At 44.7% G+C, this 27,323-nt stretch overlaps 1 protein-coding gene across 1 annotated transcript in view; it reads right to left on the reverse strand.

Annotated features, from left to right (window-relative positions):
* ATG4B (autophagy related 4B cysteine peptidase) overlaps positions 1-27,323 on the reverse strand; it is a 1,090,283-nt gene that overhangs the window by 219,680 nt on the left and 843,280 nt on the right. The window lies entirely within an intron of this gene.

Here is a 27,323-nt window from a genome sequence, read left to right on the forward strand (position 1 = left end):
ACTGTCGGCGCCGACCCACCCCCAGTTCCAAGGCTGCTCGGCTCCGAAGGCTCCGAAACCAGGAAGCGGGACGGAGAAGGAGCTATTGTGGCAAAGAAAGGGGTCGAGCTCCCCCCCGGAGGGGGGGGTAGGCAGGAGCACTCCCATCTGCAGCTGGGCCTGGAGGAACCTTCGCATCATCCGGTCCAAATCCGCATCGGAAAGGCTGCAAGTGGATCTCGACGAGGCCACCGAGGTGGGTCGGGAGTGCCGCCTCGATGACCTCGAAGGAGATCGGGTCTCCTCCTCCTCAGGACCCGGTGAAAAACAGGGAGACCGGATCCAAGAGTGAGGAGACCAGGAAGCCCTGGAGGGAGAAGACCGCTTAGCCGGGGGGCCGACCCGGAGGCCTCGGCCCTCCGCTTGTGGTGCTTCTCCCTCCTTTTGTCTTTCCTGGCCTCCCTCTCCTCCGGGCCTATGGCGGGAGGTTGAGTCCCGGCCGGGGGGAGAGAGGCAGGAGTGGCCGCCAAGCCGAATCCGGGGGCAAGAGACCTGCCAGGATCAGCTTGGATCTCCAGTCCTTAAGTGCCCTGAGGTTGAACGCCGCACAGATGGAACACCCAGAGGAAAGGTGTCCAACCCCAAGGCACAGAACACACCGAGTGTGGCCATCAGCCGGTGAAAGCTTATTGCCACACTCAGTGCATTTGGAGAAGATTGGTTTTGGGGCCTCAGACATTTTAAGCTAAAGAGGACACACTCGTTAGGCCCCAACACACGCACACAGACCCTGACAAACCAGCGAGGGAGAGGGAGGGAAAATTATAACTAAAGTAAGAGTTAAAAACTAGGGTTTACAGATCAAAGGGATCTAACACACAACACTCACACTAAAGGGGTAGGAAAGGAATACATTTTTCTGTTTTTCTCACAAACCAAATGACCAAGCCTGGAGCTCGAAAACCCAGCTGCTGACGACAAGTGCGGCAAACTAGATCTGAGGTCAGTCAGGGTTGGCAGGGGTTTATGGATGGGGGGGGGAGCTAGGAGCTCAGATCTAAGCTGTTGAAAACTGCCGGCTCGGATCCGAAGTCGGATCCGATACCCACAGGTTGCTGCACAAATGAAGTTAGCTACTTCAGATTGGAGATCACTATAGGAGCCAACCTTTTCAGATCCAAGCATGACTTAGGATCCAAGGGAAGGCTAAGAGGTTTAGGATCCAAGAAGGTCGGATCCAACATTTTTCTAATCTTTTCTTAGGATCCAAGAAGGTTGGATCCAAATTTTTCTAAACTTTTCTTAGGATCCAAGGAGGTTGGATCCAAGATTTTTCTAATCTTTTCTATCAGCCCCGAGGAAGTCCTTGTGGACTTTTTTTGAATAGGAAGAAACAGATTGCAGATTGTAGCATAAGGGTGTGCATGCTATGTCTTTAAGCATGCAAGGTTGTACATGCATGCATATCAATCTCCTGACACGTGCATTTTACAGTGCCATTTTGGAGAAGCAGCCAGAGAGACAACATGCATGATCCTAGTCACTGATCTGTATACAAGTTACTTAGTAAGTCTTTACAATAAGGTGTTTGTACAAAATAAAAGCTTCTTGAACAGAACCCACGAAGACTCTTATTCTGTGGCCCATACACAAAAGTGACATGGTGTCAGAACCAGGATCAAAGAGAGACGAATGTTTGGAGCCATGAGATGCAAAGACAACAGTGAAGGTAAAACCGAGAGAAAACAGCATAAACATAGCCAGAAAGAATCAAAGGTAATGAAAAATAACACAAACTATTTAATTGATACGAAAGACGAAAAAGGGGCATTACAAGGGCACAAACAGCATTATCAGGCAAGCGGAAAGTATGAAAAGTTTGTTAACTAAAGAAAATGTTTAAGATAAAAGCATTTGATGAAACAAGCATGTTTAAACCAAAAACAAGCGTGTTTGAAGCAAAGTTGGGCATGTTTACAGTAAAACGAGCATAAGAAAAGTACATTAGGCATGAAAAAGGCTTAAACGAGCAAAATGATTATGAAAAGAAAAGGGCATATTAAGCGAAAATAAAGCAAAATGACTGTGTGTTTTAGCAAAGTGCTGTGTTTCGGCATAACTATTAGTTCATACTGTATTAAAAGGCTTAATTAAAGTCATTTGAGGTATCTCAAAGTGTGTAAAAGTGCTTACAAAGTGTGCATATTACTGTGCATGTATTTTGAAGTTATTGCGTGCAAAATGCAACTATTTCATGAAATTCAGGCAAATTATAGCTATTTCGAAAAATTCTTGTGCTGGGTGTGTCTATTTGCAAAGTACCGCCATTACAGAGTGCTTCTTGTACCGTAAAGAATTGCCTAACAAGGTATCACCATTTTGGAGGCATTTTAGTGTGCTGTATGCAGTTATTCACAAACTACAGTTACTACAAAAAGTTACTGAGTTTAAGATGACTGATGTTCAATTTATTCACATTGTGCAGTTACCTGACATGCTTCTTACACTGATAAGAGGTGTTTTCTTCCAAAAGACAACATTACAAGATTATTATAGTGCTTGTGAGTTGTTCAGTCGCATTGTAAAGTTCTTGAATGTTTCTTAAAATTATGGTAAATTACTTTTGCAAATGGTGATAAATGACTTTAGCAATTTAGCCTTTCCAACGATATTACCAAAATGCCCAAGAAGTTTATTTATCAAAGTCCAGTTATTCGAAAATACTACGAGTTTGTTAACTCGCATAACTCCGAAAAGCTCAACAAATGAATAAGCTCAGAGTACAAAGGCATTGGAGAATTACTAGCATTAGTTTCTGGCATATGTGCGTGTGTGTATGTTTATGCTTATTTGCAAAACACTTTGCTGGTATGTGTTAACATGGCAGACAGATTCCAAAAGCTCCTACCACTTGCATTTGATCAGAATATTGCAGAGAATTGGAGAATATTTGAGCAAGAGTACAATATTTTTATACAAGCAGCTTATGCAGATAGAGATGCAGCACCAGGGCATTCATTTTGCTAAACCTAGCAGGGTCACAGGCCATAGAAAGAGAAGAAGAAGTTATGTACTCACCATAACGTTCCATCTGAGTAGGTAAACTTCATTTGTCAGCAACCTATGGGTTATCGGATCCATATCGGATCTGAGCCAGCAGTTTCCAACAGCTGAGATCCGAGCTCCAAGCTCCTCCCCCTACCCATAATCCCCTGCCATCCCTCTCTGACCTCAGATCGAGTTTGCCTAAAGCAACACCTGCAATATCAGCGAAGAGGATCACCTCTATAGACTAACCTGGATACAATCCGTCATGGCACAGGAATACCATGAACATCCAAGTAGGTCAGGGGGATGGAGGGAGGGACGGCTGCTGACAAATGAAGTTTACCTACTCAGATGGAACGTTATGGTGAGTACATAACTTCTTAATCTGAAGCACTTAACTTCATTTGTGCATCAACCTATGGGACAGAGTCCCCAGCTACCTGAATCTTGGGAGGTCCTCATGGAAGGATGTTCTGGAGCACTGCGGAGCCAAAGGATGCTCTCCCTCTGGAGACAAAATCCAACTTATAGTGGTTTATAAAGGTATGAGATGAAGCCCACGTGGCTGCTGAGCAAATGTCATCCAAAGATACTCTAGAACGAAAAGCAGCGGAGGTAGAAATAGAGTAGAATGGGCATGGACTCCCTGAGGTGCAGGCCGGCCAGAAGTGTCATAAGCCAGAAGAATACACTGGGAAATCCACCTGGACAATGTGACTTTCGAAACAGGTTTCCCTAGACTAGGTTTAGCAAAGGATACAAGCAGCTGGTCTGATTCCCTATGACCAGCTGTCCTGTGTAAACAGAATAGTAGTTGTCTGTGTACATCTAAGGAATGCAACTTGTACTCACCCTTATTCTGATAATTGGGAAAGGAGACTGGTAAATTAATAGACTGGTTGATGTTAGATTCGGATGCAATTTTGGGCAGAAAGGAGGGATTGGTCCTGAGGGATACTCTATCTTTGTGGAAGGTCAAGTACGGTGGCTTGGCGCTAAGGGCTTGAAGTTCTGAAACCCTTCTTGCCGAAGTAATGGCAACAAGAAAAGCTGTTTTCCAGGATAAGAACTTGAGATCCACCGAAGCTGCAGGCTCAAAGGGAGAAGTTGTTAAAGCCTGGAGTACCAGCGCTAAATCCCAAGGAGGGACTACAATCTTCACCGGGGGGTCTTAGTAAGAAGGTGCCTTTTAAGAAGGCCTTACACAATCTGGACGAGGTCAAAGGACCCAGATTACATCCAACATGGCAGTGAGAGATAGCTGCCAATTGTACTTTGACTGTGGAGGAACTAGCACCTTGGTCAAATAACCTTGATAGAAAGTCTAATATTGCTGGCAACGGAGCTGTAAAGGGGTCTAAGGTCTGATGCTCTGCCCAGATAGAAAAACGTTTCCATTTGCTATTATAAACCCTTCTAGTAGACGGCTTGTGAGCAGCTACTAGGATGGCTTTGACCGGGGAAGAGATACCGGGAGTCCTAGCTAACAGTGGAACTGGATCAACCAAGCCGTGAGCTTGAGGTTGTACAGGTTCGGGGCCAGCAGGCCCAATGGGTGAAAGATCAGATCCAGAATGGGATCTAGAATCCAGGGAGGATTCACCAGATGAGACCATAGATATGGGAACCAAGCCTGACGAGGCCAGAATGGGGCAATGAGGATTATTCTGCTCCCTAACCATCTGGCTTTCTGCAGAAACTTCAGCATCAGGCGAAGTGGAGGGTAAGAATAAAGTAGACCGGGTGGCCAAACATGCACCAAAGCGTCTCTTGGAGATTCCCCGGGTGGGGGAATTAGAGTAAAGTAGTCGTTGCACTTTATGTTTGAGGGAGAGGCGAAAAGATCGCAACGAGGCTGACCCCATTTGGAGAAAATCTGCTTCGCTACTTTGAGATTCAGAAACCACTCATATGGCGAGAGGATGGTGCGACTCAATCTGTCCGCTAGGATGTTGGACCATCCCGGAATGTGCGTCGCTATGAGAAAACGGTTGGTGGAAATCGCCCATTCCCACACTCTCATGGCCTCTCGACAAAGTGGATAGGACCTGGTTCCCCCTTGTTTGTTGATATACCAGACGACTGACATGTTGTCCGTATGGATCGCAATTGTCCCGCCGGGAAGAAGGCTCTGAAGTGCTTGCAACGCTAACACCACTGCCCTCATCTCTTGGACATTGATATGCAGTGAGGTCTCCACATGGTTCCACGTGCCTTGGACGGTCCTGCCCAAACAATGCCCCCCCCCCACCCAAGGCAAGAGGCGTCCGTGGTCACCGTGGCTAAGGGAGGGGACACAGAAAAGGGGCGCGCCTTCTGGAGGTCCGGAGACTGGAGCCACCACAAGAGGGCTCTCCTGCAAACCTTGCTGAGAGGAACAGGATGGCTCAGGGGGTAATGTAGGAGGGACCATTGGACTTGGAGGGTCCATTGCAGGATTCTCATATTTAGGCGCGCCATGGGCAAAAGGTTGATGGTTGCCGCCATTGAGCATGAGTCCCTCAGGACCAATTCCGCCGGAGGGGCTGAGCAATGAAGAATGGTCTGCAACATGAAGTTTGAGAGATTGCAGCTGGTCCGGAGTCAAGAAGGCTATAAGCTGATTTGTGTTCAACCTGGCTCCGATGAAATCTATGACCTGAGTTGAAAGAAGGGAAGATTTTCCCACATTGATCGTGATCCCCAACCGGGGAGCTAGGTGAAGAAAATAATTCCTGGCCGTGCAGAGTAGATGCCTTGTGGGGGCGGTTAGGAGCCAGTCGTCCAGGTATGGAAAGACCTGAATTCCCTGGAGTCTCAGGTGGGCCGCTATCACAGTTAACACCTTGGTGAACACCCTGGGGGATGTGGTGAGACCAAAGGGGAGGACCCTGAATTGGTAATGGCTAGCTCCTAGCCTGAAGTGGAGAAACCTCTTGGACCGTCTGTCCATCAAGATGTGGTAGTACGCGTCATTGAGGTCTATGGAGCACATCCAGTTGTTCTCCTGCAAGAGGGGGAGAATGGATTGAAGGGTGACCATCTGGAACTTTTCTTTGGTTACTGCCAGGTTCAAGAGAGAAAGGGCGAGGATTGGTCCTTAAGTCCCCTGTCTTTTTTGGCACCAAGAAGAACCTGGAGTAAAAGCATGATCCGTACTGGTTTACTGGGACGTGCTGGATCGCTCCCTTTTCTAGCAGCTGCTGAATTTCTGTGGCTGCGGCCTCCCTCTGATCAGGTGGAACATCGGGGAGGGATCTGGGTCCGAGAGGGGGATGGAGAAACGGAATCTCATAGCCTCTGGATATAATCCAAAGCACCCAGCAGTCTGTTGTGATGGACTGCCAAGCTGCTAGGTGCCTCGAGAAACACCCCCCGACTGCCTCCAGAGTGGAGCAGTCGGGTAACCCCTCAGGGTTGCTGCATGGGCCAATCAGAGAAAGGTTCTCTGGACCCAAAGTTTTTCGGGCCCCCTCTGCCTCTAGGGTGGCGTCCACCCTGTCCTCCTCTGCCCCTGAAGGACGGGGGGTCCTGAGCGAAACGGAACTGCTGAGACTTCCGGAACCACAACTTCTTCTGTCCCTTTTGGTTCTTGGAGAAGGATCTCTGGGGAGCAGAGAAGCGAACTCTGATGGCAGACAGCATCTTCCCATCTTTCTCGCTCTGGACCAAGGTGTCGCATACTGTCTTGCCAAAGAGGGCAGAACCATCAAACGGGGTGTTAGCAAATGACGCCTTAAAGGGTTCTGTGAAATCACAGTGGCGGAGCCATGCCTGTCACCTTAGGACGATGCCCGCTCCGCTAGCTCTAGCGGCTCCCTCCGTAGCATGGGATAGTAGCCGCATAGAGGTATTGGAAATAGACCTGAGAGTGGCCATTCGGGTAGAGTAAACTTGTTTGTCCTCTGCCAACATGGACTTTGGGGGCGACCCAGCGTACTCTTTGATAAGGTCCCGCTGGAGTCGTATTACGTGTGCCATATAGTTCAGCGACCTCACCGAGAAGGTGGCTGAAGCAAACACCCGCTTCCCCAAGCGGTCCATCGCCTGAGACTCCTTGTCAGGAGGATGAACAGTGGGACTCTCCTGGGCTAGTTCCCTTTTAGTGGCAGCCACCACCAACATGGCATCTGCGGGGGACCCCTTACTCCAATGTGACCTGTCCGGGGGGGGGGGGCTAAGAATTCTGTCCGGCCTCTTGGGAACGGGCTCCACAGTGTCCGGCTCCTTCCATGCCCTGGTAGTGATCAGGTCTACCAGGGAGTCGGCTGGAGGGGACACCCAAGAGGTAGACGGACCTACTTCAAATGCCTCCAGAAACACGGACTCGTCCGAGGTAGGCTTTGGGGCAGACCACCCCCCTCTAATCCTGAGCATCTCCATGATGTCTCCAAATGAGACATCTTCGGAGGGTGATCCTGGGGAGCCTTCTCCTTCCTCCAAGTCCATGTCCTCTGTCAAGGACTCAGGGGAGTCCAAGTGCCTCCTTTTGCACTTGCGTTTGTGAGGGACTTCCTCGGGGGGACTGTCCGAGGAGGCATCACCAACCACATCCTGTTCCAACAAAGGAACGATCTGGGACATAAGAGCAGGCTGTCCCTGGGGCCGGGTGACGGAATTCGGGCCCATCTGAGAGAGAGTGCAGGGTGGAGCCGTAGCTAGGGCCGGGGGCCTGGAGTCCCTCGACAGAACCCTGTCCACCGTGTCGGAGGCCGAAGGAGAGCTGCTCTCCCTAGGATCCGAGAGCAGACCCTCCCTTGAATCCGACGCGCGGATCGGAGCCAGCGCCGAGGTGATCGGATCCGAAGGGACAGCATGCTCCGACCTGGACGGAGCTGAAGGCACGTTAACCGTCTCGGATCCGAAGCTCAGCTCTCGGCTCCAAGAGCTCGGATCCACAGAAAAGGGACCCGACAGACTCAAGGGTGCCATCAGTGCCAAAGCACTCGACTCTATCGGCGCCGACAGTCCCCCGGCTCCAATGCTAGTCGGCTCCAAAGACCCTGAACCTGGGAAGCGGGTTGGGGAAGGAGCAATCGGGACAAAACATGGGGTCGAGCTCCCCCCCCCAGAGGGGGGGGGGAGGCAGGAGCACTCCCATCTGCAGCTGGGCCTGGAGGAATCTTCGCATCATCCGGTCCAAGTCTGCATCAGTTAACCTTCTTGTGGACCTAGAGGAGGCCACCGAGGTGGGACAGGAGTGCTGCCTCGATGACCTCGAAGGTGACCGGGCCTCCTCCTCCTCTGGCCCTGGCGAGAAGCAGGGTGAACGGAGCTGGGAAGGAGAAGGCTCAGAGGTCTTGGGGGGAGAAGCCCACTTGGCTGGCGGAGCCAGTGCAGAAGCTTCGGCCCGCCGCTTGTGATGCTTCTCTCTGCGGGCTTCCCTATCCTCTTGGACCAAGGTGGGAGGTTGAATCCCGGCCAAGGGAAGGGAAGTAGCAGAAGGTGCTGCCGTGGCAGGAGCCACGGGGGGGGGGGGCAGAGCCGAGTCTGGGGCAGAAGTCCCGCCAGAATTAGCTTCGACCTCCGGTCCTTGAGAGCTCTGGGGTTGAACGCTGCACAAATAGCGCAGCCGGATGACAGGTGTTGAACCCCAAGGCATAAAACGCACAGAGTGTGGCCATCCGCTGGAGAGAGCTTATGGCCACACTCGGTACATTTAGAAAAAAATGTTTTGGGGGCCTCTGCCATGGTAAACTTAAACACACACACTAGGCCCCAAAACCACACACACCCTAACGCTCTAACAAAAAAAAGGGGGGGTAATACGAAAAAGGGAATCTAACGACTACTTTAAGGTAACTATCCTAAAACACACACTCAATAACTTCACACACAAACTTTAGCTAAATCCAAAAAAAGAAAGATTTTTCTCACAGAAAAATGCTCTCTAAGGCCTGCAAGCTCGAGATCAAGCTGCTGGTGTAACTGCGGCAAACTAGATCTGAGGTCAGAGAGGGATGGCAGGGGATTATGGGTAGGGGGGAGGAGCTTGGAGCTCGGATCTCAGCTGTTGGAAACTGTCGACTCGGATCTGATATGGATCCGATAACCCATAGGTTGATGCACAAATGAAGTTAACTACTTCAGATCGTTCATTTGTGTATGCACCAGCAGTATATGAAGGAGAAGGTGCAGACCACCATACTGTTGTACAAGCTGGATCAAGGGAAGACACAGAGTTTTTGAAGCACAAGTTCAGTGAAATGTGTAACCCCCAGACAAATATTACTTTAGAGAGGCATTTGTTTTACACAAGAGATCAAAAACAAGGGGAAACATTTGCAGCTTATATAACTCACTTGAGAAACAGAGCTAAAATGTGCCGGTTTGGTGATTTAAAAGATGAGCTGATAAAGGACAGGCTTGCATGTGGTATTAACAGTGCTGCTGTGAGACATATTTTACTTCATGACAGTGATTTAATGTTGAGCAAGGCCATAGAGATTTGTGAAATCCATGAGGTAACAGAAAAACACACAAGTATACTTGTGAGTGACAAGAGCATGGGTTCAGTTGGGTCCAGAGCACATGCAGATATTATGCAACATGTAAAAATTCAGCACAGGTTGCCCAATGAAGTACAGCACACCAAGAAGTAAAACATAAACGCTTATATCCACAAGTACGCTTTCATCTATACAGATTTCTTCAGATGCATAAGTGAATGTAAATCACACAAAGCAGTTTAAATACTTTTAAATGAGTAATACCCTCCAATCACAGTGCAGCTACTTAAAGTGTGACAAGTTAATCATCTGTATCATCTGTAATGTTCGTCGCCAGTATGTACTACCTGAAATGTTATGCTCTAAACTGTATAATTTGTAAATATTGTAATCTGATCTAAAACCTATTGTAACCTTGTTTCTGGAGCTTCATCTCCAGGAGTATCATCTGTAATGTTCGTCACCAGTAAGTACTACCTGAAATGCTATGCTCTAAACTGTATAATTTGTAAATATTGTGATCTGATCTAAAACCTATTGTAACCTTGTTTCTGGAGCTTTTCTCCCCAGGACTCCATTGAAAACGGGTTCATCTTGGCCCAATGGACTATCCTGGTAAACCAACTGCAACTAAATAAATAAATAAATACAATAAATAAATACATATATCTAAAATTGAATCACATAAGTAAATACATATATATATATTCTACGAAAAATCACAAACACAAACCTTAGAAAAAAGTCCACCGAACAGCTAGAAAACGTCCAATAGCAGCCACTTTATTAACTCCACAAGTAGAACAAATGAAACAAGTAAACAGTCTTTAAGCGTGCAGTAACTCATACACTTTTCGTCGCCTATAGGTATCGCAACTTCCTCAGAAGACAATTAACTAACATCTCTCATGCTTTTAAATATTAAAATCTTAAGCACTAGTAATCAATTATATTCAATTAGTATCAATTGAATAATTAATTCATCATGAAACATTTAACCATTTAGTGTCTATGTAGGTACTAACTATTATAACCTAGATACCTACATATTGTGCATCGAAGTACCAGACTGTAATTTACTTAATTTTATATGTATAGAAATCGATACCTTTCTATACTGTTTAAAAATTCCATCATAATAAATACAATTTTTAAAAAATTGTAATACAATTATAGTAAAATTAAACCTACATAGAATCCTTACAAGTGAATCAAACTTTGTTTAAAATCATCCACCATTTTAAAAAACATTTTAAAAAACATTTTAAAAACATTATTGTATAACACATTGTACTAGTTTAATAAAAACTTTAATATTTCATATTCGTAATCGTATTCATAGCTTAAGCCTAACAAGGGGGTATTGACCTACAATTAATTTATCTAAAGAATCTAAAAAAATCGCATATATACTACCTTCAGTTTTCTAAATATCTTCATATTATGTGTTTTTTAATACTGTAGGTGTGTATGTAAGTACATACAGCGTGGATGGAGCACAAGATAGACCTCATGTAAACTTTCCATACTATTGTGTATATATTAAGTACAATAATACAAAAATAGTGTAACATAGCATATAATATATATAGTAGCATATTACATAGTATACCATTTACCTTAAAACCTCATCCATTTTTTTAAAAATAGGTAAATGAATAAATAAGTAAATAGATAAATAAATAAATAAATAAATAAATATCAAGATGTGCATTCAATAGTGAATGCATTTACCGAAAGTTAATCAAAAAGTTAAATTTATTATATCCTAAAGGTATATTACCATAAGTAAGAAATAGGGCCCAGTAACAATTTACCATTCATCTTTCTAGATTTTTTAATCTTAGGATACATTTAATCGATGTCATCTCATTTAATCCAGGGAATTGGTTAGCATTCAACGTTAGTTGCCATATCAATTCCCGTCTCTCAAGTTTTAATGGTTCATATTGACATCTTATATCAGGTTCTACTTGATCTATTACCTTAAATCTAAAATTGTGCCCCTCGTTCGAATGGCAATGCCTAGCCAATGCGTTGTCCAATCTAGTTCTTCTAATACTGTATATGTGCTCGTAAATTCTTTCCTGTAGTTTCCTGTCCGTTTTTCCTATGTAGAAAGCTAAACATGTGTCACATGTTGCTAAATACACAACCTGGCGGCTACTACAGTTATACTTTCTCCCTATTTTATAGGTACGATTCCTGAGTGTAAAACTATTACCTTCTTCTATATACCTACAATAGTTGCACATTTCGCATTTTACCATACCTCTACTAATTCTTACATTTTCTTTCCTACTTTGTAGGATTTCTTTGAAGTTTTGATTTCTCTTATAAATAATTTTCGGTTTTTCTGTCAATAAATCATTAAAAGCATTGTCAGAAACCAAAAGGTGCCAATTTTTATTCAAAATGTTCCTAATATCAGATGCGTCCAAGTTAAAATAGGTGATGAAACTGCATGAAAATTCAAGACTAGTCACTTTTTCAACTGGTAGTCCTATTTGTCGATTATTCCTTTCTGGACTTACTATAGCACCCAGTAGTGGAGGAAATATTCCTACCTGTCGTTTATTTTTTACTTCTAGCGCTATATTAACCACAAATTCTTTTGGGTATCCTCTATGTAAAAAGAATTTCTCCAAAAGTTCACACTCTTGCATAAAATCACTATCCACTGTGGTCATCCTCGCTGCCCTAACATATTGGCCCTTCACTATTGCCTTTTTCTGGGTCAGTGGGTGACTACTCGTAAAGTGGAGAAATGTATTGGAGTATGTTTCTTTCCTATATATGGTTGCTATGTATCTTTTATTTACATAATCCTTCTTTAAATTGACATCAAGATAGCTGATGGCATCCTTACTACAGCTATGTGTAAACTGTAGAAAATTGGTACTACTATTAAATAAAGACAAGATTTTTTCCAACCCTTCAATGTCTGTTTCAACGACCATAAAAATGTCGTCAAGAAATCTCGTATAGTAGGCAATTTTTTCTTTATTTTCTTCATTCTCCAGAATTGTGAGCCTCTCCCATCGTGCCATTACTAAATTCGCAATACTGGCACCGCATGGGGACCCCATAGCTACCCCTACTTTTTGATGGTAGATCTCTTTTTTAAAAAGAATATAGTTATATGAAAGAACTGTATCAATAAGCTCTTCTATCAATTTTATTTCTTCAGCTGGTGCACCTAGGGTCCTTAACATAGCACTCACCCATTCAATTGCCTTACTATGCGGGATACACGAGTATAGGTCCTTAACATCTATTGTCACTAGGAGTCCTGTAGTTGTAAACTGTAAATCATTAACAGATTTAAGAAAAGACCAAGAGTCTTTTGAGATTTGTTTCTCTAACTTAATGTATTTTTGCAAAATCTTATCAATCACTTTAGCACAGGTATAGGTCATACTGCCTCTCCCGTCCACCAAAGGTCTCATAGGTGGCTCCTCAATGCTTTTATGCAATTTGGGGATACCAAATATGACTGGGGTCCTAACCTGTGTTTGTTGTAGAAAATTGTACAACACATTATCAATCCGTCTTTCGATATACAGTTCTTCAATAAATGCTTTAATTCTCCTCGCTGTAATATTCATTTCGTTTACAGAAGACCTTACATAAGTATCACTCTCCAAAATTTTTAGCATTTTCTCTTCATAATCACTAGTGTACATAATTACTAATCCCCCACCCTTATCGGGCTTCATCACCCGAATAGGTGCTTGTTTTAATAGATTCAATACCTCTCTTTCCCTTTTTGTTAAATTGTATCTATAGTCATTCTTTTTTTCTTTAATATTTCTTAAGTCCACTTCCATCATTCTTTCGAAAAGGAGTAGGGTTGGGTGGAGAGGGGGATTATATACACTTGAGACCAGAAAGTCGGTCCTTTGGTTTAGGTTTTCTCCCATAAGAAATAACAAGTTTAACTTCCTTGTAAACAACTTTAGGTCGATCAGGGTATTGGCTATATTAAGTGTAGAACTTGGCACAAAGGTAAACCCTTTACTTAACAATGCTACAGTATCATCACCAATTTCTAAATCTGTATAATTATAAATTTTAAAATCCAGCCCAATATTTGTTAAAATTATACACTTTCTGTCATTAGTAACAGTCATTGAGTCAATGTCATCACTGTCTACCACTTCCTCCTCTTGTTCCTCTGGTTCTTCTTTGTCTGGAAGTTGGGTTTCGAGGCCCCGCTCCGAAAATTTTGATTGCCCGGCCTTCCAACATTATTGTTGTTGTTACCCTGGTTCTGACCGGTAACATTATTTACATATGACTGGTTCCCCTGTTGAGCAAGCCTTTCACTCCTTCTCACACCAGTATCAATATGTAAAGGTAGTGGTGACGTTGGCTGGGGTGGACCATAAGACTCAGTCTGTTGAACTGAAGGTCTATTTCTTTGTTCAGTCTGTGCCCCATTCACATGTACATTAATTTGACCATTGTTTTGCACATTAGTAGAGTGTATGTGCTCCATCCACGCTGTATGTACTTACATACACACCCATAGTATTAAAAAAAACACATAATATGAAGATATTTAGAAAACTGAAGGTAGTATATATGCGATTTTTTTAGATTCTTTAGATAAATTAATTGTAGGTCAATACCCCCTTGTTAGGCTTAAGCTATGAATACGATTACGAATATGAAATATTAAAGTTTTTATTAAACTAGTACAATGTGTTATACAATAATGTTTTTAAAATGTTTTTTAAAATGTTATTTCTTATGGGAGAAAACCTAAACCAAAGGACCGACTTTCTGGTCTCAAGTGTATATAATCCCCCTCTCCACCCAACCCTACTCCTTTTCGAAAGAATGATGGAAGTGGACTTAAGAAATATTAAAGAAAAAAAGAATGACTATAGATACAATTTAACAAAAAGGGAAAGAGAGGTATTGAATCTATTAAAACAAGCACCTATTCGGGTGATGAAGCCCGATAAGGGTGGGGGATTAGTAATTATGTACACTAGTGATTATGAAGAGAAAATGCTAAAAATTTTGGAGAGTGATACTTATGTAAGGTCTTCTGTAAACGAAATGAATATTACAGCGAGGAGAATTAAAGCATTTATTGAAGAACTGTATATCGAAAGACGGATTGATAATGTGTTGTACAATTTTCTACAACAAACACAGGTTAGGACCCCAGTCATATTTGGTATCCCCAAATTGCATAAAAGCATTGAGGAGCCACCTATGAGACCTTTGGTGGACGGGAGAGGCAGTATGACCTATACCTGTGCTAAAGTGATTGATAAGATTTTGCAAAAATACATTAAGTTAGAGAAACAAATCTCAAAAGACTCTTGGTCTTTTCTTAAATCTGTTAATGATTTACAGTTTACAACTACAGGACTCCTAGTGACAATAGATGTTAAGGACCTATACTGTATCCCATAGTAAGGCAATTGAATGGGTGAGTGCTATGTTAAGGACCCTAGGTGCACCAGCTGAAGAAATAAAATTGATAGAAGAGCTTATTGATACAGTTCTTTCATATAACTATATTCTTTTAAAAAAGAGATCTACCATCAAAAGTAGGGTAGTATGGGGTCCCCATGCGGTGCCAGTATTGCGAATTTAGTAATGGCACGATGGGAGAGGCTCACAATTCTGGAGAATGAAGAAAATAAAGAAAAATTGCCTACTATACGAGATTTCTTGACGACATTTTTATGGTCGTTGAAACAGACATTGAAGGGTTGGAAAAAATCTTGTCTTTATTTAATAGTAGTACCAATTTTCTACAGTTTACACATAGCTGTAGTAAGGATGCCATCAGCTATCTTGATGTCAATTTAAAGAAGGATTATGTAAATAAAAGATACATAGCAACCATATATAGGAAAGAAACATACTCCAATACATTTCTCCACTTTACGAGTAGTCACCCACTGACCCAGAAAAAGGCAATAGTGAAGGGCCAATATGTTAGGGCAGCGAGGATGACCACAGTGGATAGTGATTTTATGCAAGAGTGTGAACTTTTGGAGAAATTCTTTTTACATAGAGGATACCCAAAAGAATTTGTGGTTAATATAGCGCTAGAAGTAAAAAATAAACGACAGGTAGGAATATTTCCTCCACTACTGGGTGCTATAGTAAGTCCAGAAAGGAATAATCGACAAATAGGACTACCAGTTGAAAAAGTGACTAGTCTTGAATTTTCATGCAGTTTCATCACCTATTTTAACTTGGACGCATCTGATATTAGGAACATTTTGAATAAAAATTGGCACCTTTTGGTTTCTGACAATGCTTTTAATGATTTATTGACAGAAAAACCGAAAATTATTTATAAGAGAAATCAAAACTTCAAAGAAATCCTACAAAGTAGGAAAGAAAATGTAAGAATTAGTAGAGGTATGGTAAAATGCGAAATGTGCAACTATTGTAGGTATATAGAAGAAGGTAATAGTTTTACACTCAGGAATCGTACCTATAAAATAGGGAGAAAGTATAACTGTAGTAGCCGCCAGGTTGTGTATTTAGCAACATGTGACACATGTTTAGCTTTCTACATAGGAAAAACGGACAGGAAACTACAGGAAAGAATTTACGAGCACATATACAGTATTAGAAGAACTAGATTGGACAACGCATTGGCTAGGCATTGCCATTCGAACGAGGGGCACAATTTTAGATTTAAGGTAATAGATCAAGTAGAACCTGATATAAGATGTCAATATGAACCATTAAAACTTGAGAGACGGGAATTGATATGGCAACTAACGTTGAATGCTAACCAATTCCCTGGATTAAATGAGATGACATCGATTAAATGTATCCTAAGATTAAAAAATCTAGAAAGATGAATGGTAAATTGTTACTGGGCCCTATTTCTTACTTATGGTAATATACCTTTAGGATATAACAAATTTAACCTTTTGATTAACTTTCGGTAAATGCATTCACTATTGAATGCACATCTTGATATTTATTTATTTATTTATCTATTTACTTATTTATTCATTTACCTATTTTTTAAAAAAAAAAAAAAATGGATGAGGTCTTAAGGTAAATGGTATACTATGTAATATGCTACTATATATATTATATGCTATGTTACACTATTTTTGTATTATTGTACTTAATATATACACAATAGTGCGGAAAGTTTACATGAAGTCTATCTTGTGCTCCATCCACGCTGTATGTACTTACATACACACCCATAGTATTAAAAAAAACACATAATATGAAGATATTTAGAAAACTGAAGGTAGTATATATGCGATTTTTTTAGATTCTTTAGATAAATTAATTGTAGCTCAATACCCCCTTGTTAGGCTTAAGCTATGAATACGATTACGAATATGAAATATTAAAGTTTTTATTAAACTAGTACAATGTGTTATACAATAATGTTTTTAAAATGTTTTTTAAAATGTTTTTTAAAATGGTGGATGATTTTAAACAAAGTTTGATTCACTTGTAAGGATTCTATGTAGGTTTAATTTTACTATAATTGTATTACAATTTTTTAAAAATTGTATTTATTATGATGGAATTTTTAAACAGTATAGAAAGGTATCGATTTCTATACATATAAAATTAAGTAAATTACAGTCTGGTACTTCGATGCACAATATGTAGGTATCTAGGTTATAATAGTTAGTACCTACATAGACACTAAATGGTTAAATGTTTCATGATGAATTAATTATTCAATTGATACTAATTGAATATAATTGATTACTAGTGCTTAAGATTTTAATATTTAAAAGCATGAGAGATGTTAGTTAATTGTCTTCTGAGGAAGTTGCGATACCTATAGGCGACGAAAAGTGTATGAGTTACTGCACGCTTAAAGACTGTTTACTTGTTTCATTTGTTCTACTTGTGGAGTTAATAAAGTGGCTGCTATTGGACGTTTTCTAGCTGTTCGGTGGACTTTTTTCTAACATATATATATATATATATATATATATATATATATATATATACATACATACATACACATACACACACACACACACACACACACACACACACACACACACACACACACATTATTAAGCACGTTTATTATATAAAACTTAAAACACAAGTAACCAAGTTTCTTGAAAGATTTTATACTTAAAATAATAAATAAATCTCTTTGGAAATATAGATAAAATCAGTCACTAAAATATTTTTCGAAAGACAAAACTCCCTCTCGTGGTCATTTTGAGATATATCCTTGCACTAGTGAAAAAAGAAGTTATGTACTCACCATAACGCTCCATCTGAGTAGGTAACTTCATTTGTCAGCAACCTGTGGGTATCGGATCCGATTCGGATCTGAGCCGGCAGCTTTCCTAGAAAAGATCCGAGCTCCAAGCTCCTCCCCTACCCATAATACCCTGCTACCTCCCTCTAGTCCTCAGATCGAGTTTGCCATAGTATCACAGAATACTACAATAACACAAGAAAAAACACCTGAACATCCTAACCTGATGTCATCCGGGAAGTGAAACACAATAATCCTTCAAGGACAAACTACAGGTGAGGGGGACGGAGGGAGGGTTGGTTGCTGACAAATGAAGTTACCTACTCAGATGGAATGTTATGTTGAGTACATAACTTCTTTATCTGAAGTAGTTAACTTCATTTGATCAGCAACCTGTGGGACAGAGTCCCCAGCTACCAACAACTTGGGAGGTCCTCATGGAAGGATATTCCGGAGCACTGCAGAGCCAAAGGATGCCCTTCCTCTGGATATCAGATCCAATTTATAATGTGTAATGAAAGTATGAGAGGAAGCCCAAGTAGCTGCTGAACAAATGTCATCCAAAGAGACCCTCGACCAGAAGGCCGCATAAGTAGCCACAGAGCGGGTAGAGTGTGCCCGAACTCGAACGGGCTCAGGTCAATCAGAGCTTTTGTATGCGAGAAGAATGCATTGGGAAATCCACCTAGCTAAGGTTACCTTTGTCACTGGCTTACCCAAACAGGACTTAGCAAATGAGACAAAGAGTTGCTCTGATTTTCGAAAAATAGCCATTCTGTGCAAGTAAAAACGCAACTGTCTATGTACATCCAGACAATGAAGTCTATACTCTCCTTTGTTGTGATAATTAGGAAAGAAGACAGGCAGATTGATGGATTGGTTGATGTTGGCTTCGGAAGCCACTTTAGGCAGAAAAGAGGGATTAGTCCTGAGGGAAACTCGGTCTTTATGAAAAATTATGTATGGAGGCTTACTACAAAGAGCCTGAAGCTCCAATATCCTTCTAGCTGAAGTAATAGCAATCAGGAAGGCAGTTTTCCAAGATACATACTTTAAATCGACCGAAGCTGCAGGCTCAAAGGGGGGACCAGTCAGAGCCTGGAGAACTAGAGTTAAATCCCATGGAGGAACTGCATCCTGAACAGGGGGTCTTAAAAGAAAGGTGCCTTTCATGAAGGTCTTACAGATCTTAGAGGAAGTTAGGGGGCCAAAATTGCTTCCAATGTGGAAGTGGGAAACAGCTGCCAATTGAACTTTAACCGTTGAAGAACTAGTCCCCTGCTGAAAAATGTGGGATAGAAAGTCGAGGACTGCTGGAATAGGAGCCGTAAAAGGATCCAAATTCCTATGCTCTGCCCAGATAGAAAAACGCTTCCATTTACTCTTGTAGACTTTCCTGGTAGAAGGCTTATGAGCGGCCACCAGGATAGCCTTAACTGAGGATGAGATACCGGGAGTCCTAGCCATTAACGGAACTGGATCAGCCAAGCCGAGAGCTTGAGGTTGTCCAGGTCGGGGGGTTTCAATCCCAAGGGATGAAAAATCAGATCCGGAATGGGATCTAAGATCCAGGGAGGATGCACTAGATGAGACCGTAGGCATGGGAACCAGGTTTGACGAGGCCAGAATGGGGCTATGAGGATAACTCTGCTCCCCAACCGACGAGCTTTCTGTAAGAATTTTGTCATCAACAGAAGAGAAGGATAAGCATAAAGAAGACCGGATGGCCAAGCATGGACCAGAGCATCCCTGGGGGTTTCCCCTGATGGGGGAATTAGAGTGAAAAACTCGCTGCACTTTGCATTCAAAGGCGACGTGAACAGATCACAGCAAGGTTGACCCCATCTGAGGAAGATATATTTCGCTATTAAGGGGTTCAGAGACCACTTGTAAGGTGAGAGGATAGTTCGACTCCGCTTGTCCGCTAGAATGTTTGACCGACCCGGTATAGGTTCATAGGGTCATACTAGGCTATCTGCCCAAGGGCATTTATAAGCCTAGCCCAGAGTTTTGTGGCTTTCGCCACCCCTTTAGTTTGAAGGATACTATGCCCATTATTTTGCTGTGAATCTGTCAAGCAGTGACACTGAGATAATCCCTGGGGTATATCTGCGATCTCCTATCCATTGGTCAAGATTTCTCTTGAACAAAGCCAGCGAGGTGCTCTGCCTCACATGTACCGGGATTTTGTTCCACAGCATAGGGAGTCTCTGGGTGATGAATCTGTCCCTCCAGCATGTCCAATTAATAACCGTGTCAAGGTTTAAGTCTCCCGCCCTTGTAGTTCTGAGGGATCTAGATTTTTTGAGGTGAAGCATGTTCATCAATTCCGGGTTGGACATGGCCTTGTATGTCAGGCACAGGTCACCTCTGAGCAGACGGTAAGCGACTGAATAGAGCTGGAGTTCCTTCAGTCGGGCAGCATAAGACATATTTTTGAGACCCTTTATCCTTTTTGTGAGGAACTTTTGGGGCCTTTCCAGTTGCTGCAGGTGTCGTGTCAGATACATTCTGAATGGGGCATTGTACTCAATCATTGGTCTGATGAGTGATGAGTACAGGGGGACGATGACCTCCCTTAATCTAGATGTGAATCCCTTCATGATCAGGTGGGCAATGTAGAAGGTCTTCCTAACTACTTTGGCAACGTGAGTGTCAAACGAAAGGTTACTGTCAACCTGGGTCCCCAGATCCCTGATAACCTCTTCTGTGCTTAGTGGATTGCCGCCTATATGGTAGCTAGGGGTAACCTTGTTTTTCCCGAAGGGTATGACTATGCATTTTTTGGCGTTTAACTTTAGGCCACGGCTCTGGCACCAGTTATCCATTTCTATAAGACCCTTCTGAAGGATATCTGTGTCAGATGTGTTCTCAACTATGGCGCCCAGTTTGCAGTCATCTGCAAATTTTGTCAGCCATAACCCTCCTGTGTTTGCTTGTACTTTTGAAAAGTAGATGCCGAACAAGAGTGGGCCCAGGACTGAGCCCTGTGGAACACCACTTGTGACAGGCTTTGAGTCTGACATGGCGCCAGCAACTCTGACCCTGTGGGTTCTGTCACTTAGCCAGTTTGCAACCCATCTTGTGACGTATGGGTTTACATTTAAGCTGATGAGTTTTTCAATGATACCTGAGTGGGGTATTGTGTCGAAAGCCTTTGCCAGGTCGAGGTAGGCTGTGTGGACTGCCTTTCCCTCATCAATGGCCTTGGTGACGGTTTTGAAAAAGTCAACCAAGTTTAAAAGGCATGATCTGCCTTTGACAAAGCCAAACTGGGTTGGATCCAAAGTCTGCAAGTCCCCTATGTCTTTATTTATGAGTTCCATTATGATCCTCTCCATAGCTTTGCAGATCAGGCTTGTCAAGCTGATGGGACGGTAATTTCCAGGGTCGGTGGAGGCACCGCCTTTGTGAAGTGGGACCACAGTTGCCGTATGCCACTCCTTGGGTACGTATCCTGAGGTGAGGCTAAGATTAAACAGCTGCCCTAACTGCGGGTTTAATTCCTCATTGAGTTCGTGGAGCACACAACCGGGGACACCATCTGGTCCCATGGATGCTGTGTTTTTTGCCTTGGAGAGAGCAATTCTCACCTGAGCGTTAGAGATGTTTGGGGGGCTACAGTCCTCTGGTATAGATATCTCACCTTTTGGGGGGGGGGGAGAAGTTTGCACTGAACCTGTCAGCCAGTATGTTGGCAATGTTTGTAGGTTCAGTAATTTTACATAATTTTGAACTAATTCTGAGCATATCTGGGAGTTTCCTCCCAGGTTTCTAACATAGCTAAAGAAGGCCTTATGATTGTCTTTTGAGTCCTTATCGACTTTTCTCTCAAAATTTGCCTTGGATGATTTTATGAGAGATCTTAGTTTTTTACTTATAATGATCAAAGGTGTCTTCCCTTTTAAGGATTTTGCTCTATCTTGTAGAAGCTTCCTCCTTTTGTTGTAGAGCTTGTTTATGGCTAGGGTCCACCAGACTGGACGCTTGCCTTTGGTACAAAGAGTCTTTGTTTTGTTTGGGATTGCCTGATCCATGCAGTCCTGTAGGTGCTGGTAGAAGACATTTGTGAGTGATTCAGCGGCTCGGGTAATGGTTTCCGCAGGCTCGGGGGCCTTAAAAGAGACCACACTAGTCTTTAGAAGTGTGAAGTCAGCTTTTGAGAAGTTCTTCACTGTGGTCTTTTTTATCTCAGGTGGGGGCGGGATGTGGACTTCCAGTGAGATTAGTTTATGGTCTGATCTCACCAGTGAGGGGTATACTTCCGGTGTTGAACATTTTGACCCCATGTTCGTGATGATGAGATCTAGTATGTTTTCTCCTCTTGTGGGGATGGTGACTAGTTGTTCCATGGCATTTGAGTTTATGAACTCTAGGAACCTTTGGGCTAGAGTGTTGGGGCTTGAGTTGTGATCCCAGTCTATATTCGGGTAGTTGAAGTCACCTAGTATGATGGTGTTTGGAGATACATTTATCCCCTCCAGTGTTTTCAGGAAAGCTATGTGAGGTTCCTGAGATTGAGAGGGTGGCCTGTAACATGCTACAAATTGCAGAGCAGTCTTGCCTATGGTTAATTGCACCTGGATGGTCTCCGATGCATCGTGCGTTTCCACCAACCTTGAGGTGTGGGTGTCCTTGATGAATATAGACACCCCTCCTTTCTTGGTGTTGTCCAGATTTTGGGGCCGGAACGCATGATATGAGGTAAAACCTGATAGTGCCGGGGTGCTCTCAGGAGCCTTGAACCAGGTTTCAGTCACAGCACAGACATCGATGTTCTCCATACTGAGAAGGGCCTCGAGTGCGTGCATGTTGAGGTTGAGACTTCTGGCATTGAGCAGCATTACCCTTAGTTTATTTTCTTTTTTGTGTTCTAGGGTGGTAGGTTTAGAATTTGAGCCTTGCCTAAAAAAGGCACTATGGGGGTGGCAAGAGCCTTTGCCAATATCCGAAAGCCCAGGGGTGACAGGTGCAAGCCGTCCCTTGCGAAGCAGCGTGGCTTGTCCAGCATGTCATCCCAGGCAGACAGATATTGGATCCCCTTTGAATGACACCAGAGTTTAAGCCAATTATTAAAGCTGATCATCTTGTCTCTGTATTGTGGCATCATTCTTGGTGAAGGTAGGATACTGCTCAAGGTCAGGGTCATACCTGCCTGGGCTACATAATCAGAAAGCTCCTCTATGTCTCTTTTCATGTAGTCCAAGGAGGTACGTCTCAGGTCGTTCACACCAGTGTGGACAATGACAGAGTCGTACTTGTACCTGCTGTTGAGAGACCTGAGTGCTTGCGTTATGTGGTGGATTCTAGCGCCCGACAGGCAGCTTACTGTGACCTTCTCCTTACTCAATCTGGTGAGCGGGACTTCAGTGTGTCGGACTATGGAGTCACCAATGACGAGTGTGTCTGGCATTGTGTTTGGCCTTAAGGGCTGTGACTGTTTGGCACACTGACTATGTGGTCTATGTGTTGCATGTGCTGTGTCCTGAGGTGGCAGTTGTTTGGGTGTCTGCTTTGGTGGCCTCTGCTGTTTTGGTAGATTTTTGATCAGAGCCTCCGAGTATGTCTTTGTGTATTTATGTGTATGATTTGAAGTTGTGATAGTACTATGTGAGACTGGGTTTGTGGTGTGTGTGGTTACCTTCTCCTCCTGTCTGGTCTTGCCAGTCCTATGTTGAGAGAGCTCAGCCTCCAGTTTGGCTATATAGTTGCATCTCTCGCATGTATTTGTGCTTTGTGGGAGAAGGAGAGGGTTGTCTGTGTACATGAGACAATTGTAACATTGCCTCAATATTCCCAGATTCACCAGCTGAGCAGGAGAGGACACTAGCAACTGATCCCTCGACCTGCTAGAAGGAATAGACAAAGACTTAAAAAAGACTCCAGGGGATGTGGGTGATCGAGAAGGGGTTTTAGGCTGGTGGGGTACTATGTATAAAAAAAGTGCTATATCAAAGTATGTGCGTTGCTATGAGAAAGCGGTTGGTGGATATCGCCCATTCCCACACTCTCATGGCCTCTCAGCAAAGTGGGTAAGATCTGGTTCCCCCCTGCTTGTTGATATACCAGACCACTGACATACTGTCTGTTTGAATTGCAATAGTCCCTAGAGGAAGAAGGGCATGGAGAGCCTGCAACGCTAGAAGCACCGCCCTCATCTCCAGAACATTGATATGTAAGAAGGTCTCTGTGTGAGTCCACATGCCTTGGACGCTTCTGCCCATGCAATGCCCCCCCCCCACCCGAGGCAAGACACGTCCATGGTCACTGTGACTTGGGGTGGGGACATAGAGAAGGGGCGCCCTTCCCGGAGGTGCCTGGAATGGAGCCACCAAAGAAGAGATTCCCTGCAAACCCTGCTGAGAGGAATAGGGGAAGACAAAGGATGTCGTAGGATGGACCACTGGACCTGTAAGATCCATTGAAGAATTCTCATATTCAAACTTGCGAGCGGTGACAGGTTGATGGCCGCTGACATGGACCCCAGAGCCCTCAGGACTAATTCGGCTGGAGGGGCCGAGGACTGTAGAAGAACCAAAATGTGGAGGTTTAAGTTGCGGAGTCTGTCCGTCGTCAGAAAGACTCTGGACTGAATTGTGTCTATCCTGGCCTTTATGAAATCCAAGATCTGAGTAGGCTGAAGGGAGGATTTCTTGTGGTTGATCGTGATCCCTAGATGGTGGGCGAGATGTAGGAAATAGTCCCTGGCTGAATATAGTAGATGCCTGGTGGGATCAGCTAGGAGCCAGTCATCCAGGTAAGGAAAAACCTGTATTCCCTGAAGCCTCAGGTGGGCCGCTACAACTGCCATGACCTTGGTGAACACCCTGGGGGCTGTGGTGAGACCGAAGGGTAGGACCCTAAACTGATAATGGCTGGCTCCCAGCCGAATGCGGAGATACCTCCTGGATCATCTGTCCATTAGAACATGGTAGTACACATCCTTGAGGTCTATTGAGCACATCCAGTCATTCTCCTGTAAAAGTGGGAGAATGGATTGAATGGTGACCATCCAGAACTTTTCTTTGGCGACTGACAGGTTCAGTGTGGACAGGTCGAGAATCGGCCGTAAGTCCCCAGTCTTTTTTGGCACCAAAAAGAACCTTGATCCGGATTTGACCGGGGAGGACGTGCTGGATGGCTCTTTTTCTTAGTAGCTCCTTTATTTCGAAGGCTGCTACCTCCCTCTGATTGGGTGGGACATCGGGGGGCACCCCGACCGGGGAGGAGAACTTAGGAATGGAATTGAGTAACCTCTGGATATGATTCGGAGAACCCAGCGATCTATCATAATGGACTCCCAATGTGCTAGATGCTCCGAGAAGCACCCCCTGACTGCCTCCAGAGAGGAGCGGTCAGGCAACCCCTCAGGGTTGCTGCGCGGGTCGATCGGAAAAGGGTTCCCTCGACCCGAAATTCTTCGGCCCCCCCCTCTGCCTCTGGGCTGGTGTCCACCCTGCCCTCCTCTGCTTCTGAAGGATGAGGGGTCCGGAGTGAAATGGGATTGTTGGGATTTCCGGAACCACATCTTCTTCTTTCCTCTTTGGTTCCTGGAGAAGGACTTCTGAGGAGCCGAGAAGCGGATCCCGACGGCAGACAATGTCTTCCCGTCCTTCTCGCTCTGGAGTAGCGTATTGCGGACGGTTTTGCCGAAAAGCGTAGAACCATCAAAAGGGACGTTCACGAGGGACGCCTTGAAGGGTTCCGCAAAGTCGCAGAGACCGAGCCAGGCCTGTCGTCGTAAGACAATGCCTGCTCCGCTGGCTCTAGCCACTCCCTCCGTGGCATGAGAGAGAAGCCGCATAGAGGTGTTTGCCACTCCCTCCGTGGCATGAGAGAGAAGCCGCATAGAGGTGTTTGTGATAGACTTAAGAGTGGCCATTCGAGCCGAGAAGGTCTGTTTGTCCTCGGCCGACATGGACTCTGGGGGGTGACCCAGCGTACTCTTTGATTAGGTCCCGCTGGAGCCGAATTACATGTGCCATATAGTTCAGTGACCTGACAAAGAAGGTCGCTGAAACGAACATCCACTTTCCGAGGCGGTCCATCATCCGAGAATCCTTGTCTGGAGGATGAACCGAGGAACTCTCCTGTGCCAATTCCTTCTTGGTGGCAGCCGCCACCACCAAGGCATCTACCGGGGCACCCTTGCTCCAAACTGTCCTGTCTGTGGGGGGGCTGAGAATCCTGTCTGGTCTCTTGGGTATTGGCTCCACAGTGTCCGGCTCCTTCCATGCCCTAGTAGTTATGAGGTCCACCAGGGGATCAGCAGGAGGGGACACCCAAGAGGTAGATGGGCCTGTGTCGAACACCTCCAGAAACACAGACTCATCCGAGGAAGGCTTTTGGGCTGACCACCCCACTCTAATACGAAGCATTTCCATAATGTCTCCAAAGGAGACGTCCTCGGGGGGTGACCTGGGGGAACCGTCCCCTTCCTCCAAGTCCGTGTCTTCTGTGAGGGACTCGGGTGAGTCCAAGTGCCTCCTCTTACACTTTCGTTTGTGAGGAACCTCCTCGGGGGGGCTGTGTCCTGTTCCTCTACAGGAACCATCTGGGACGTAGGCGCAGGCTGTCCCTGGGGCTGGATGATAGAAGACACGCCCATCAGAGATGGAATGGCAGGTGGATCCGTAGCAAGAACCTGGGGCCTTGAATCCCTCGAAAGGACCCTCTCCACGATGTCGAATGCCCAGGGTGAGCTGCTCTCCCTAGGATCAGAAAGCAGCCCCCTCAGATCCGGCGTGTGGATCGGCGCTGGAGATGACCTGATCGGATCCAAAAGAGCACTGTGCTCTGACCTCAACGAAGCCGAAGGCACACTAACCCCTCCAGATCCGACACTCAGCTCATGGCCCCGAGAGCTCGGATCTGAAGAGGGACCCGACAAACTCGAAGGTGCAGTCAGCGCCGAAGTAGGAAACACTGTTGGTGCCGACATCACCCCAGCTTCGAAGCTACTCGGATCCGACAGCTCCGAACTCCGATACTGGGTCAGAGAAGGAGCAATGGGGGTGAAAAATGGGGTCGAGCTCCCCCCCAAAGGGGGGGGGGGTAGTCAAGAGCACTCCCATCTGCAGCTGGGCCTGAAGAAATCGACGCATCATCCGGTCCATGTCTGTGTCAGATAAACTTCTGGTTGACCTGGATGAGGCTGCCGAGGTTGGCCGGGAAGGCCGCCTAGATGACCTCGAAGGTGACTGGGTCTCCTCCTCCGGCTTCGGGGAGAAACACGGAGAATGAATCTGGGAGGGAGAAGACCCGGAGACCTTAAGGGGGGAGGCAAGCTGCTTAGATGGTGGGGCCGAGGGGACTGAATTGGCCCGCCTCTTGTGGCTATGATGCCTGTCCCTGTCACGCTCCTTGTCCTTTTTTCTGGTATCCCTTTCCTCCTGAGCCAAAGAGGGAGTTTGAATCCTGGCCAGGGGAGCGGGAATGGTCGGTGGAGCAGCCGCTGGCGCCACAGAGGGGGAGGAGGACGAAGCCGAATCAGGGGGCAAAAGGCCCGCAAGGACTAGCTTGGTCCTCCTATCCCTCAAAGCCCTGGGGTTGAAGGCTGCACAGATAGTGCAGCCCGATGAAAGGTGGTCCATGCCCAGGCAAATAACACGCCGAATGTGGCC

The sequence above is a fragment of the Protopterus annectens genome, chromosome 4.part0, assembly GCF_019279795.1.
Source record: "Protopterus annectens isolate FY-2018-M chromosome 4.part0, PAN1.0, whole genome shotgun sequence".
NCBI classification, from domain to species: domain Eukaryota; kingdom Metazoa; phylum Chordata; order Ceratodontiformes; family Protopteridae; genus Protopterus; species Protopterus annectens.